General features: G+C 42.1%; 1 protein-coding gene across 4 annotated transcripts in view; it reads left to right on the top strand.

Moving 5' to 3' along the window:
- The first annotated feature begins 1,150 nt into the window (after positions 1–1,150).
- ripor3 (RIPOR family member 3) overlaps positions 1,151–15,811 on the top strand; it is a 58,061-nt gene continuing 43,400 nt past the window's right edge. For all 4 annotated transcript variants that reach the window (XM_055907859.1, XM_055907866.1, XM_055907860.1 and 1 more), the window contains exon 1: positions 1,151–1,558. The gene's annotated coding sequence lies outside the window, so the exon portion shown is untranslated. The remainder of the gene's footprint in view (positions 1,559–15,811) is intronic.

Here is a 15,811-nt window from a genome sequence, read left to right as displayed (position 1 = left end):
GAAACGAAGTGATGCTGTAGACCCATGGGTAAGTGGGGTGAATAATCTGCACTTCAATGAAGAGATGAGTCTAATTTATTTTGCAAGTTACACATTCAACAACAGAGGGCGCTATTATGTCACATTAGACATATGCACAGACAGGTCATATACAGTACAGATCACTGGCTACATACAGAACAAGTTATCAGTACAGCTGAATGCATGGTCTCTTGCTGTGATGGGAGCAGTATTTGTGTTACTCCAAAACAGAACATCTAGAATGCTAAAATATGTGCAGTTGTAATCAGATAACGGTGGATCATGAAAGTATAAACGTTCCATGGTCTAAACTAAGTCTGTGAATATTTGGTGAATGTCATTGATATGTCAGCATGAACCATCAACAGAGTGATTAGACCAGTAGCATAGTCTGTAAACATACAGCATGTAAAATATTAAGCGTAGCGTAAAGATTGATCAGATCCAGTAATAGGATTCTGTTTGTTAAAGCTATTCTTTTTCACAATGGAACCGGATGAGATTATGCTTTATGTGGCTCTTTGACACATGTTGAAGAGCCAATCACAGGTACCGAAAGATTCTCCACACACAGATGCTTCAACTCGGTCTACTCCGTCACATGACATGGGGAGTGAAGTGGAGCCCGCTAAATAAGTCTCTTGCATTCCTTATCTCTTTTTGCACGTGTTCAAAGGGAAAGGGAGAAAGTGTTTATATGTCGCCCTTCTCTCAAAATGTTATATTTGGGACCTCTAGAGACATTTTGTATTGTGGGTTAATTTAATTAAATCTCTCGGTATTGCTGGTTTCCCCACATGACACCTCTTGGGTTATTCCTTTGTGTAGTAGAGTTGTAATAACTGTGTAATAGAGCTGTATGGATGGTGTGATTGCCAAGTTTTCTGTTTTAGTCAAGCTGCCAAATGTGAAACTGACCAAGGGGAGGGGGAGAGGGCTCTGAGGCATTTTAATTTACAGCTTTGAAGTAACTCTGGGCCAGCAAGACAAAGAAGAGAAATGACACTGAAAACAATGGGCGGGGGGAAGAGAAGGAGAGAGAAAAAGAGAGAGAAATGACAAAGCATATGGGGTTGGGGAAAAGAGTGCAGGGGAGGAGTGGAGTGGAGACCCTTAACTTGGACGTGAGAGGGGGAATGACACGGAGCAGGAGAGAGAGAGGATGCAGAGGAGAGAGTGGCAGCAGAGAGAGGGAGAGAGAGTTTGCTGTAGTATTTGATGTGTCGAGCCTCTCTTCCAAGCAGCTTCTCGGAATCAAGTGTCACTTCTACCTCCTGGAGCCTCTCAGCTTAGCCGTCTCTCTGCAATCAGGAGTCAGCAGGCAGCTGCCCACCCTACACACACACACACACACACACACACACACACACACACACACACACACACACACACACACACACACACACACACACACACACACACACACACACACACACACACACACACACAAATAGCTCTGGAGATGAGCAGCACAGAGGCACTTCAAGAGGCTGTCGGATACACATTCACCCTAGGATAGGAGTGTGTTTTCTATCAGGTAAGGTCAAACATTTGCTTTCAGTGCTATTACTGTACTTCCATTATTTACTTTGCCTCTTGCTCTGTCAAAGGTATTGCATGCTTTGGCTGTGTTCATTCAGTGTCCACCTTTACATTTCAAGGCAATCGCTCATTAGGATGACAGTCATACGTACAATTTTGTTTCCAGGGGATGAAAATGAGACTTTTAGCCCAAAAACATGTTTGCATTTGCTGAGAGCCTATACAGATGATGAAGTTGTTTACAGTGCATGTCGGCCATAGTTTCTCATGAACCCCTTGGACTGTTGCTTGCCAAATCAAACATAAACAACAAGGCTGGAGCAGAGGTTTGACTTCTGCAGGGCGATATTTCAAAACAAGTAAGCCTCATGTCTTCTCACAAGTCTGCAGCCTCCGTGTTTATTTTTCAAACTCTGGCACGTGCTCACGGAAAATGGTGAGCCACAATCTTTCTGATGGGAAAACTTGAGTGGACTGAACGCTTTCAAGCTGTGTTTTCCACAGGTGGGGGAACCTCTAGCTTCGAGTTAAATACTGTATAACATTGCATGGAGGTTGTGTAGAAGTGTTGTTTTTGTTTACTGTACACTAGGGCTCTCTTTGGGTTACTTTATCTTGGGGTTTCTCCCAGAGATTGCAAAGCAGATGATGTCTATTCTGAAGTAATACCCATTTTGATGTGAGTAATGAGGGTTAACAGAGCTTTGACACACGCTAATCAAAAGCAGCCTCCAAGGAAGAGTCAGACATGTCCCATGTAGGCTTATTAGCAGGGTGACATGGAGGGTTGCTGCAATCCTTAATTTAAAGATAAATATGACAAAATTATGAAAAATGGCTAGACTACATCTCTTAAAAATAACTGAACAATGCCTTAGACCCAGGACATGCTTTCAATGGTACTATCCCACTTAGTATTGTACTGTCATCATAACCCTCCATTCCCTCCACCCTCGTCCACTCGATCCCACCCATCAATCCCCATCCCACCCTTCCTCCACCACCCCCCTGCAACTCGCATTGATGCCATTTTGTGAGAACCTGAAACTGAATTCCAGATTAAACTACTCGCTTGAGAAATATGAAACTCTGAAAGGGAGAGAAAATCCAAGCCAGGAATGAATGTTTCAGTTCCAGTTGTGAGAACTGTTTTTTCCCCCCATACCGTATGGTGATGGAATTCAGTGAAAGAGGTAAATGTTTTTAAATCAAAGTGAAAAATAAAGACGTCAGTTGAGCAGCTCTCAGGATCCATTACCTTGCATAGACAAGCCATTAACATGGAATTCACTGTGCCAATAACCTTTTTCTGTCACGATCGTTGGAATAAATGGACCAAGGCGCAGCGTGCGTAGAGTTCCACATGTTTATGAAATGAAACTCACAAAAACAATAAAGAGTAACGAAACGTGATGCAAAGGCAGTGCTCACAGGCACTACACAAAAACAAGATCCCACAAAAACCCAGTGGGAAAAAGGCTGCCTAAATATGATCCCCAATCAGAGACAACGATAGACAGCTGCCTCTGATTGGGAACCATACCAGGCCAACATAGAAATAAAAAAACTAGAGTACTCACCCTAGTCACACCCCGACCTAACCAACATAGAGAATAAAAGGCTCTCTATGGTCAGGGCGTGACTATCATTACAGAGATAGAGTGTAGGTCTATCTCTGTAATCATAGTTATTCTTGTAAATCGGGACAATCCCATCTTTTTTTACACAAATATTTCTTCTTCATTTTAACAACATTTGAAAAATATATTTGTATAGACCACAGTATCAGCTATCACACCATGTACAGTAGTTTTAGAAAGTATTCCCACCCCTTGACATTTTCCACACTTTGTTGTGTTACAAAGTGGGATTAAAATGGATTTAATTGTCATTTGTTTGTCAATGACCTACACAAAATACACTCTAATGTCAAAGTGGAAGAAAGATTTACATTTAAAAAATATTATCTAATTTATCTTTATTAGATATTCAACCGCCTATGGCAGCAATTACAGCTGTGAGTCTTTCTGGGTAAGTCTCTAAGAGCTTTGCACACCTGGATTGTACAATATTTGTGCCAGATTTTTTTACCCAATTGGTACGGACTTGGGAGAGGCGATGGTCGAGAGCCATGCGTCCTCCAAATCACAACACAGTCAAGCCGCACTGCTTCTTGACACGATGCCCACTTAACCCGGAAGCCAGCTGCACCAGTGTGTTGGAGGGAACACTGTACACCTGTTAGGCGTGCACTGTGCCCGGCCCACCACATGAGTCGCCAGTGTGTGATGGGACAAGAACATCCCTGCCGGCCAAACCCTCCTCTAACCCGGACAACGCTGGGCCAATTGTGTGCCGCCCCATGGGTCTCCCGGTCGGCTGCGACAGAGCCTGGACTCAGGATCTCTAGTGGCACAGCTGGCACTGCGATGCAGTGCCTTAGACCAGAAAATGATGCAGCCACCACCATACTTGAAAATATGAAGAGTGGATTTGTCCCAAACATAAAGCTTTTGTATTCAGGACATAAAGTTAGTTTCTTTGCAACATTTTTGCTGTTTAATTTTTGTGCCTTATTGCTAACAGGATGCATGTTTTGGAATATTTTTATCTGTACAGGGTTCCTTTTTTTCACTCTGTCAATAAATCCCCACAGTGGAGGTGTCATAATACCGATAAAACCTAGAGGACAGACAGAGAAATGGTTCGTATTGTTTTTTCACCATTAATTTTTAGAAACACTTAAAATAAGGGCTGTGTTTCATATAGGCTTAGCCTGGCGTGATGCTTTGATGACCATGTGAATCTCTCTCGGACAAGATTAATTTTATCAATATATTGTGCAGTCTACTACTGGTTGATACATGCGACGTCTGAGCAGGGGAATGTAACCAATATCTGCGGTGCTGCTCGTGGCAACATCCTCTCAATGGGACCGCCAGATTTAGAAGCTTGAAAACCACATTTAAAAAAATTGCTTGAAACCCCCATTCAATTTTTACCCAAAATGTAGACAATTTATTTTTTAACTGAACATAATTCATGATGGTTTTATTTTATTTGTAGTTCCTTTTGAAGTCAAAGATAATAATTTCAGTATTGTTTTAGTTTTTCGAACGGGTTTATTAGTTATTCTATTTCAGTTTACGAAATAGTATTTTCATGATTAGCTTTTGTTTTAGTTCCAATTTTAGTTTACTATAATAACCTTGGTTTGTTGATAGTATCCGGACTGTCTAAATAAGGTGGATTTATGTCAACTCCGTCATGCACATAATAAACTCTATGGCAGCTAGCCATATTCCAAGATCTTCATTTCAATCCCCCAAAAATCGAATATCTTAAGTAAACAAATTAGCCTTCCGGAAAGGCAACAACAACAAATGGCTGTCCAAATACTGTAGAAAGTAAATGGGATTTTTTTTTAATTATCTTATCAGAACTGTATCGTTTTACTGAGAAAAATAAAGTTTTCAAATGAATTACATATTAGATAATAGGCCATATAAGAACGGCATGTGAATATCGATTAGTACAGTTGGTATAGAATGTTTGGCTAACAGAAAACAAATGGAATGTGTTAGCTAGCATTAGCAAAAGTTTGCAAACGATTTCCTTTTAAGACTGACACGTGACCTCTGTGTCCCCCATGTTCCCTCCTCATCCCCCAGGGAGGAAGCCTCCTAGCTGGTAGTGCACTACATAGGGAATAGGGTTAATTTGGGACATAACCACACACATCCCTCCCTGGCTTCGAAATAACACCCAAAACATTGATTACTCTGAGAGGAAAAAATGTGTAACTCTGAAGCGAGAAAAGAGACTGTGTTACGGAAACATCCTCAGAAGGCTCCCTTGTAACAGTAGGCCTACTGAGTTGCAATGATTAACTAGACATTATGATAGAGTTAGCCTGTCCATACCCAATAAAGATAAGGAATAAGATTGACCAAAACAGGTCGGCAGTAGCTGTTCCTCTATGATAATTAATAGGATTGTGTCACTTTCTGTGGCATTGGAGAACAATGGCATCTACTACAGGAAGGTATTTGTGGAACTATGCCATGGCACACATAGGAAAATTCTGTGCACCCCCATCCTCTGGAGTCAGATATCCGGTTTTACTTTTCCAGATGACCATTTACATTAGTAATGTCTGGAGGCATTGGCATATGCCGATAAAAAGGTACAGTGCTGATAGGAAACAAGGCTTTATCATGAAGTTATTGAGCTAGGAGTTCTGCTGAACGTTAGTTGTTGTGGGGGCAAAAGTTTTGTAGTGACTTCAATGGCTATACTTCCCACTGGTGTTCCAGAGCATTTAATACTGATTCTTCCACTGTGAATTCTTATTTTTCTTCCCGCAATGGGACTTTGCCTCTGCCTGGAACATAAGTCGTTTAGAAAATAAGAATGAGGAGAGAAGTAATAGAGGAAGGATGGGAATGGGATGCAGGCCTGTGAGTGTTTTGCATTTCAAACGAGAGCCAACATCCCATTGCCTCCAACTGAGGTGTGTAGAGAGAGAGGGAGAGAGAGAGAGAGAGAGAGAGAGAGAGAGAGGGAGAGAGAGAGAGAGAGAGAGAGAGAGAGAGAGAGAGAGAGAGAGAGAGAGAGAGAGAGAGAGAGAGAGAGATGAGAGAGAGAGGAGAGAGAGAGAGAGAGAGGAGAGAGAGAGAGAGAGAGAGAGAGAGAGAGAGAGAGCAGTAATAAAAATAACACTTACTGGACAGTATGTACTGTCCTCTGTGTCCTTTATTGTTTCCATTACGGCCTAAAGTAAATAAGGTCCAGTGTAAGTCATGAATGTCCCTTCAGGGCTACTGTACAGGAGCCATGATCCCAGGAGTCTAGTCATGGGGGAAGCTTGTTATGCTATTCCCTATGAACATGTAATGCACTACTTTTGACCAGGGTCCATAGGGAATAGGGTGCCATTTGGGATGCAGCACTAATACAGCCCATCTGGCATTCCACACAAACAGGATGCAGGGCACCAGTAGCTCTGGGATCCATTAAAACAAAACAGAACAAAAATATCAACTTGAAAGAAGCCTTGATTGAACTCCTCGTGGATCTGTCTCTGTCTGCCCTGTCATCTCTCAGGCTTTCAAGTGGCTCTCTACAAATACCAAAGGGGAGAGATTTTGTGCTCGGGTTTAAACCCCAAAAAAACACCTTTATTTTTGTTGACACTGTGGAAATCGTGTGCATGTGACCCTCTTTGTTTCTAAAGGGAATTGTTAAAACCATTTGTTTGTTTCCCTGAAATATTGACTGTTTAACCAGTCTCCTCATCACCAGTTTTTTTAAGGCCCGGTGCAGTCAAAAACTGTATTTTTCTTATTTCATATATATTTCCACACTATGAGGTTGTAATAATACTGTGAAATTGTGAACATGATGATAATGCCCTTTTAGTGTAAGAGCTGTTGGTAAGAGCTGCCGGAAATTTCAGGCTGTTTTGTTGGGATGGAGTGTTGGCCTTCCGAGGTGACATCACCATGCAGTAAAATAGTTAATAGATAAAAATCTTTCTGCCATCCAGGACCTATACAATAGGCGGTGTCAGAGGAAAGCCCATAAAATTGTGAGAGACTCAGTCACCCAACTTATAGACTGTTTTCTCTGCTACCGCACGGCAAGCGGTGCTGGAACTCCAAGTCTAGAACCAAAAGGCTCCTCAACAGCTTCTACCCCCAAGCCATTAGACTGCTGAACAATTAATAAAATCGCCACCGGACAATTTACATTGACACCCCCCCCTTTTGTACACTGCTGCCACTCACTGTTTATTATCTATGCATAGTCACTTCACCCCCACCTACATGTACAAATTACCTCAACTAACCTGTACCCCCTCACATTGACTCAGTACCAGTGTCACGACTTCCGCCGAAGTTGGCTCCCCTGCCTGTTCGGGCGGTGCTCGGCGGTCGTCGTCACCGTCCTACTAGCCGCCACCGATTCCTTTTTCGTTTGTCTGTTTGTGTTTTCTGATTATTTGCACCTGTGGTTTTTTTGTTACGTAATGAGCTTCCCTATATTTAGGAGTTTGACCCGCCCTTGTTTTGTGCGGGATTGTTTTTTGTTACGTGCGTTGTATGTTGGGTTGTTGCAAGTGTTTTTCTGTGCCCTGTATGTTCGGGCTTCATATTTTTGTTAAGCAGAAAAAGAAATCGGTGGCGGCTAGTAGGACGGTGAGGACGACCGCCGAGCACCGCCCGAACAGGCAGGGGAGCCAACTTCGGCGGAAGTCGTGACAACCAGTGCCCCGTGTACATAGCCTCATTATTGTTATTCTTATTGTGTTACTTTTTATTATTACTTTTTATTTTAGTCTACTTGGTAAATATTTTCTTAATTTCTGTTGTTTAAGGGCTTGTAAGTAAGGATTTCACGGCAAAGTCTACACTTGTTGTATTCGGCGCATGTGACAAATAACGTTTGATTTGATTTGAAATGAATCTCTGAAGTTCCACCCTATTCCCTATACACAATGTACTCTATTGGCCCTGGTCAAAAGGGAATGCTCTATAGGGAATAGAGTGCCATTTGGGACATTCCCTGGAAGATCGATATGAATGGCCTTCCTATTGTTAAGAGAAAGGTTATAACTGATGAGCACAATACTAATATGGGGAAAGGGCAACAATCGTTCAGATATAATTTCTCACATATTTGGCACTACAAAACGGGGTTTGACTTGAACTTTAGAGGCAGAAATGTCATTTGATTTACATTTGATTCACTTTCAGAAAATAAATAATGCTGTTAATTATGCCATGATGAAGGTATGACAACAATAAGGGAATAATTAAGATGCCATGATAAATTATGCAGGGGCCAAGTTCATCACCAAAAGGGAGCACAGAGCAAGCATAGAGAGAGGCATGCAGCATCTGGAGAAAACATTTTGACTAACCATTATATACCCCGAATATCTCCCCATTTTTTTTTACCTTCCTGTTTAAAGGAAGTTTTTGCTGGCTTGTATGGCGCTAAAGCGTCTCATCGTTTCTGGTTACAGAATTAGTATCAAGGTTTAATGGGTATTCACGTTATGGGCCTTTTCTTTACAAGAGGGTCTCTCTGGTGAGGGTTCCAGTGGTTAGCCTGTGGTCCAGGTTGTGTGTGTGTGTGCTTACTTATGTGTTTGTTATTTCTTTGAATGTCTGAGTGTGGGGGTATACATACACTATATAAACAAAAGTATGTGGACACCCCTTCAAATTTGTGTATTTGGCTATTTCAGGCACACCCGTTGCTGACAGGTGTATTCAATCGAGCAAACAGCCATGCAATCTCCATAGACAAACATTGGCAGTAGAATGGCCTTACTGAAGAGCTCAGTGACTTTCAACGTGGCACCATCATAGGATGCCACCTTTACAATAAGTCAGTTCGTCAAATTTCTGCCCTGCTAGAGCTGACCTGGTCAACTGTAAGTGCTGTTATTGTGAAGTGGAAACGTCTAGGAAGAACAACGGCTCAGCAGCGAAGTGGTAGGCCACACAAGCTCACAGAATGGGACCGCCAAGTGCTGAAGCGTCTGTCCTCGGTTGCAACACTCACTACAGAGTTCCAAACTGCCTCTGGAAGCAACATCAGCCTAAGATCACCATGCGCAATGCCAAGCGTTGGCTGGAGTGGTGTAAAGCTTGCCGCCATTTAACTCTGGAGCAGCGGAAAGGTGTTCACTGGAGGGATGAATCACGCTTCATCATCTGACAGTCCGATGGACAAATCTGGTTTTGGCGGATGCCAAGAGAACGCTACCTGCCTGAATGCATAGTGCCAACTATAATGTTTGGTGGAGGAGGAATAATGGCCTGGGCTGTTTTTCATGGTTGGGACTGTTAGTTCCAGTGAAGGGAAATCTTAACTTTACAGCATACAATGACATTCTAGATGATTCTATGCTTCCAACTTTGTGGCAATAGTTTGGGGAAGGCCCTTTCCTGTTTCAGCATGACAATACCCCCGTGCACAAAGTGAGGTTCATACAGAAGAACGCTACCTGCGAGATTGGTGTGGAAGAACTTGACTGACCTGCAAAGAGCCCTGACCTCTACCCCATCGAAAACCTTTGGGATGAATTGGAATGCCGACTGCGAGGCAGGCCTAATTGCCCAACATCAGTGCCCGACCTCACTAATGCTCTTGCGGCTGAATGGAAGCAAGTCCCAGTAGCAATGTTCCAACATCTAGTGGAAAGCCTTCCCTGGAGAGTGGAGGCTGTTATAACAGCAAAGACAGGACCAACTCCATATTAATGCCCATGATTTTGGAATGAGATGTTCAACGAGCAGGTGTCCACATACTTTTGGTCATGTAGTGTATGTGAGTATTGTGTAGGTATATTGGGGGAAGTGTGTAGCCTAGGTCTGTCTATGTGTGTGTTTGTGTCAGGGTCCCCTCCTCTGGGCCCTATTGTGGACCTTTCTGCCCATTGGGGAGGCTGTTTCTTAACAATTACTGCTGACCTGTGAGTGATTTACACAGTCTCTTGGTGGGGCTGGCTCTGGACGTGTGAGTAGCCCCCTTATGAGAGCCCAGCATACGTCATACCTCTCACATGTAAACACAGGCCCCCCTCTCCAATGTACACAAGCACATGTGAAGCTGGAAACACAAGGAACTGATTTGGGGCATGTCTCTTTTTCCCTCTCTCTTGGGTGGGATGCGGGGAGTATTCATACAGTATGTTTGCATGTACAGCACCAGTCAAAAGTTTGGACACACCTACTCATTCAAGGGTTTTTCTTTATTTTTGCTATTTTCAACATTGTAGAATAATAGTGAAGACATCAAAACTATGAAATAACACATATGGAATCATGTAGTAACCAAAAAAGTGTTAAACAAATCAAAATATATTTTAGATTATTCAAAGTAGCCACCCTTTGCCTTGATGACAGCTTTGCACACTCTTGGCATTCTCTCAACCAGCTTCATGAGGAATGCTTTTCCAACAGTCTTGAAGGAGTTCCCACATATGCTGAGCACTTGTTGGCTGCTTTTCCTTCACTCTGCGGTTCAACTCATCCCAAACCATCTCAATTGGGTTGAGGTCGGGTGATTGTGGAGGCCAGGTCATCTGACGCAGCACTACATCACTCTCCTTATTGGTCAAATAGCCCTTACACAGCTTAGAGGTGTGTTTTGGGTCATTGTCCTGTTGAAAAACAAATGATAATCCCATTAAGCGCAAACCAGATGGGATGGCAAATCACTGCAGAATGCTGTAGTAGCCTTGCTGGTTAAATGTGCCTTGAATTCTAAATAAATCACGACAGCGTCACCAGCAAAGCCCCCGCACACCATCACACCTCCTCCTTCATGCGTCATAGTGGGAACCACACATGCGGAGATCATCCGTTCACCTACACCGCATCTCACAAAGACACGGCGGTTGGAACCATAAATCTCAAATTTGGACTCATCAGACCAAAGGACAGATTTCCACCAGTCTAATGTCCATTGCTTATGTTTTTGGCCCAAGCAAGTCTCTTCTTATTATTGGTGTCCTTTAGTAGTGGTTTCTTTGCAGCAATGAAGGCCTGATTCACTCAGTCTCTGTTGAACAGTTGATGTTGAGATGTGTCTGTTACTTCACTCTGTGAAGCATTTATTTGGGCTACAATCTGAGGTGCTGGTAACTCTAATGGATTTATCCTCTGCAGCAGAGTTAACTCTGGGTCTCCATTTCCTGTGGCAGACCTCATGAGATCCAGTTTTATCATAGCTCTTGATGGTTTTTGCGACTGCACTTGAAGGAACTTTCAAAGTTCTTGAAGTTTTCCGTGTTGACTGACATTCATGTCTTAAAGTAATGATGGACTGTCGTTTCTCTTTGCTTACTTGAGCTGTTCAAAAAATTCCACAAATTAACAAGGTGCACATGTTAATTGAAATCCATTCCAGGTTGAAGCTGGTTGAGAGAATGCCAAGAATGTGCAAAGCTGTCATTAAGGCAAAGGGTGGCTACTTTGAAAAATCTTAAATATAAAATATATTTTGATTTGTTTAACACTTTTTTGGTTACCACATGATTCCATATGTGTTATTTCATAGTTTTAATGTCTTCACTATTATTCTACAATGTAGAAAGTAGGAAAAATTAAGAAAAACCCTTGAATGAGTAGGTGTGTCCAAACTTTGGACTGGTACTGTACATTTGGTTGAAGCGAAGTTGAGGAAGAGTTCTGATTGTTTTTAATACTGTGTCTCTTTTAGCCTTACTCTCTAGGTCTAAATTAATGCATATGCATACATACCCATACACCGATAGAATTGAACGATGCACTCCGTTGCTTTCCTCTCCCTTGTGGTTGGAGGATGAATTACGTACACAATTGCAGGATGTTATCTCCTAGGAAACAACAATTCACATGTCTCTTTACTCCACCACAGCATATGGAGAAACGCTTATAGTCTCCTTACCTCTTGTACAGTCAGTAAAACTCAAAACAAAAAGGTGGAACATTTTGTGCGCTCCCCACCCTCCACCCTCCACCCTGCTCAATAAATGCTGCTTTCTGGGGATTCTTGGTTTCCCTCTGTAGCTCCTACCCCCTCACCTCCCCATTCCTCCATCTCTGTGAAACAGCTTTTCAGTGTCAGTGAAAACATGTATCTCGCTCTCTCTTACACTCTCTCTCTCTCTCTCTCTCTCTCTCACTCACTCACTTATTCACTCACTTATTCACTCACTTATTCACTCACTTATTCACTCACTTATTCACTCACTCACTCACTCACAATCTGTCATTCCCCTCTCCCAGACTTCTGTAAATCTTTAGGAGAGCCCCAAACAGAGTGAGCATGACTTCTTAACATCATTTTTTCCCCTGAGGAAAATGCATTGACCACACAATGCTTTTGGGATACACTGTATATTGTAAACTGGGTGGTTCCAGCCCTGAATGCTGATTGGCTGACAGGCGTGGTATATGAGACCGTATACCATGGGTATGACAAAACACTTGTTTTTACTGCTCTAATTACATTGTTAACCAGTTCATAATAGCACTCCGGGATGCATCGTGCCTAAGAACAGCCCTTAGCCGTGGTATATTGGCCATATAACACCCCCCCCCCCGTGCCTTATTGCTTAAATATACGTTGCACAATGGACTTAATTGGGCTCAACAACTTCCATACGCTCTATTTCCATATAGGTCCAAATGTTTCAGAGTGTTTATACTTTACAAATGCCTCCTTAGGAGAGGCTTGTTGTTTGTTTTTTTGCGAGGAGAGCAGAGAAACAGACATACTATTATGATTATCAGATTATGCATTGCGAGGCCCCGTCATCTGTGGCTCAGAGCCAAAGGAAACTGACTGGCTCTTGGGGAACGGTCATGCTGGAGTTAAAGTGCATTGATGAGTAACAGTCCCCTGAGTGAACAGCTATGCTCAACATGCAGAGAAGAGAGGAGAAACATCACTTCCCAAAACAGTGACTTAGTAACAACGAGAAACACTCACTGCAATAGACTAGTGATGGGTTGTTCGCGAATGAACTGCTCTTTTTGAATTACTCTTTTTGGTGAACGTCAGGAACCGGATCGCATCTGTAAAATAGCCATTCATTAGGTAGTGCGGAGAGATCCTCATTCTGGTCCACACATCACTCAACGTAGAGCTGTTTGGCAGAAAAATGAACGGCTCTTTTAGGTGAACAGAGCCAAAAGATCCGGCTAACTGAAAAGAATGCTCATCATTACAATAGACAACATCCTCAATCAGTCAAAGAAAACTAAAAGGGTTTACACAACGCCAATTCTTTCTATAGTGATGTCAACTTTTTAAGAATGTTTTTTATATATACAGTCGTGGTCAAAAGTTTTGAGAATGACACAAATATACATTTTCACAGTCTGCTGCCTCAGTTTGTATGATGGCAATTTGCATATACTCCAGAATGTTATGAAGAGTGATCAGATGAATTGCAATTAATTGCAAAGTCCCTCTTTGCCATGCAAATTAACTGAATCCCTCAAAACATTTCCACTGCATTTCAGCCCTGCCACAAAAGGACCATCTGACATCATGTCAGTGATTCTCTCGTTAACACAGGCGTGAGTGTTGACGAGGACAAGGCTGGAGGTCACTCTGTCATGCTGACTGAGTTCGAATAACAGACTTGAAGCTTCAAAAGGAGGGTGCTTCCACTGGTCCTGGTGCCCTTGTTAAGGTCAATGACATCATCACCTTTACCCAGTACCAGGACATTTCCGCCAAAAACCTGGTTGTCTCGGCCAGAAGGCTGAAACTCAAGTGGATCTTCTAGCAAGACAATAACCCCAAGCACACATTAAAATCCACAACGATTTTTGACATGTACTAGATTCTTGACATAAGTCACTCTAATATATCTACTACTGTACATATCATTCTAAGTATATCTTGTGTACATTTGTCTGGTGTAAATATGTATAGATTACATTTTGATTACTGTTACAGTGCTATTTGGGTTGTTAATTGGAACATTCTTGATTTCTAGTAAAAAAAACAATATACAATAACATTTGAATTATTTGTGTACTTGTTTGACATTTTACTGCATTGTTAAGAGCTAGTAACATAAGCATTTCGCTGCACCTGCTACAGTATAACATCTGCTTAACTGTGTACACAACCAAAAAACCTGGTTTGAAAGAAATAGTTAATTGGCCACAAAATCAACATTTTGCAATGGCCATCGCAATCTCCGGACTTGAAGCCCATTGAAAACCTGTGGTTTGAATTTAAGATGGCAGGTCATGAGTGCAAATGAAGGATATCAAGGATCACGAAAGATTCTATATGGAGGAATGGTCTTATATCATTCCCAATGTGTTCTCCAATCTTTTGAAACATTTTAGAAAAAGGCTCAGTGCCTTTATGCTCACAAGGTGAGGTATTGAAAGGAATTGAAGACCAGGGGTGCCAATAATTTAAAAAAAAATCAATTGACTTGTTAAACAAAATCTCTTTCGCTGAGTAATTGTATTAGTATAAAATAATATATATAAGGTTGGAGCATACAATATAGCTCAGTATTTGTAGCATTTATTTTATGCAGTCTTTTTTTGCTCATCCTTATTAAGGGTGCCAATAATTTTGAACATGACTTTAGAATGTGGACTAAATTACTAGACTATGCCGCCTTTTTGTATCATGAGGGGAGGTATTCAGGCAACTAAATAACAATGCAGGTTTGTAAAAGTCAACACCGACTAAGTGGAATCATAAAATACAGGTTTCAACACTGCCTTGACATAATGTTTTGACTTTGTGTCAAATATGAGAATAATTCTAGTGAATCTGGGGCAATTCGTGGAAAATAGCAAAGAAACAAGCAAACAAGAACTGTGAGTTGTGATTCTCCAGATTGTCTCTTTAGTTTCCACAAGGACATTTTTGTTACTGGATCCTTTCTTTGTGCTAATATTTCAGTTGGCCCGGGCTTGGTAACTGCAGCGTTGTCATGTGGAGAGACACGGCTATCCGAGTCAAAGTGAACCCGGTGTCAAGATTAAAAGACTTTCAGTAACTTCATTGGCCATCTTAATCCTTTTTCACTTCCTACAAATATACCAGCGCTAACATTATTATGGAAATGGTACACGCCGCCCCAAACACCATCTGAGCCATACATTCTCAGAGAGCATAGGAGATGTGTTTATTAAAGCCGTGTGTTGGAACATGTGTGATGATGGCTCTCATGAAGTCAACTCCTTCCCACTCAAATCATCCCTGTTTATTTGTCCACTGTTGGAGACAAATCTCTCATAGGGAGAATGTAACCGTTTTCAGATGTGCCCCAAAAAATGTTTTAAGTTAATCTCGCTGAGTCCCTCCCCTGTTGTGTACATTTTTTCTCTCGTGGTTGTGTAGATCTGACACTGAAAGCTGAAGGATCCAAACATACACAGACGCTGAAGTTACCTCAGGAGATCCAAAGGTCTTTCTCGGAGAGTGTGTGAACGTAACATTTGCCTCTTGTCAGTCTCTGTCTTGATCTCTATTCGAGCCGACACTTTTACTTCACCTCTTGGCATGGTTGTTTCGCATATTAGACCCTTTTTTAAATGTTTTATTAATATCGGTAGTTACGCTCTTGTCCCATCGCTGCAACTCCCATACGGACATAGGAGAGATGAAGGTCGAGAGCCACGCAGCCTCCAAAATACAACCCTGCCAAGCCGCACTGCTCGCTTAACCCGGAAGCCAGCCAGCCTGGCGACTGAAGTCAGCT

This window comes from Salvelinus fontinalis, chromosome 3 (assembly GCF_029448725.1).
Source record: "Salvelinus fontinalis isolate EN_2023a chromosome 3, ASM2944872v1, whole genome shotgun sequence".
Taxonomy (NCBI): domain Eukaryota; kingdom Metazoa; phylum Chordata; class Actinopteri; order Salmoniformes; family Salmonidae; genus Salvelinus; species Salvelinus fontinalis.
Note: the sequence above shows the minus strand (reverse complement) of the source record. Positions and strands in the feature narration are given on the sequence as shown.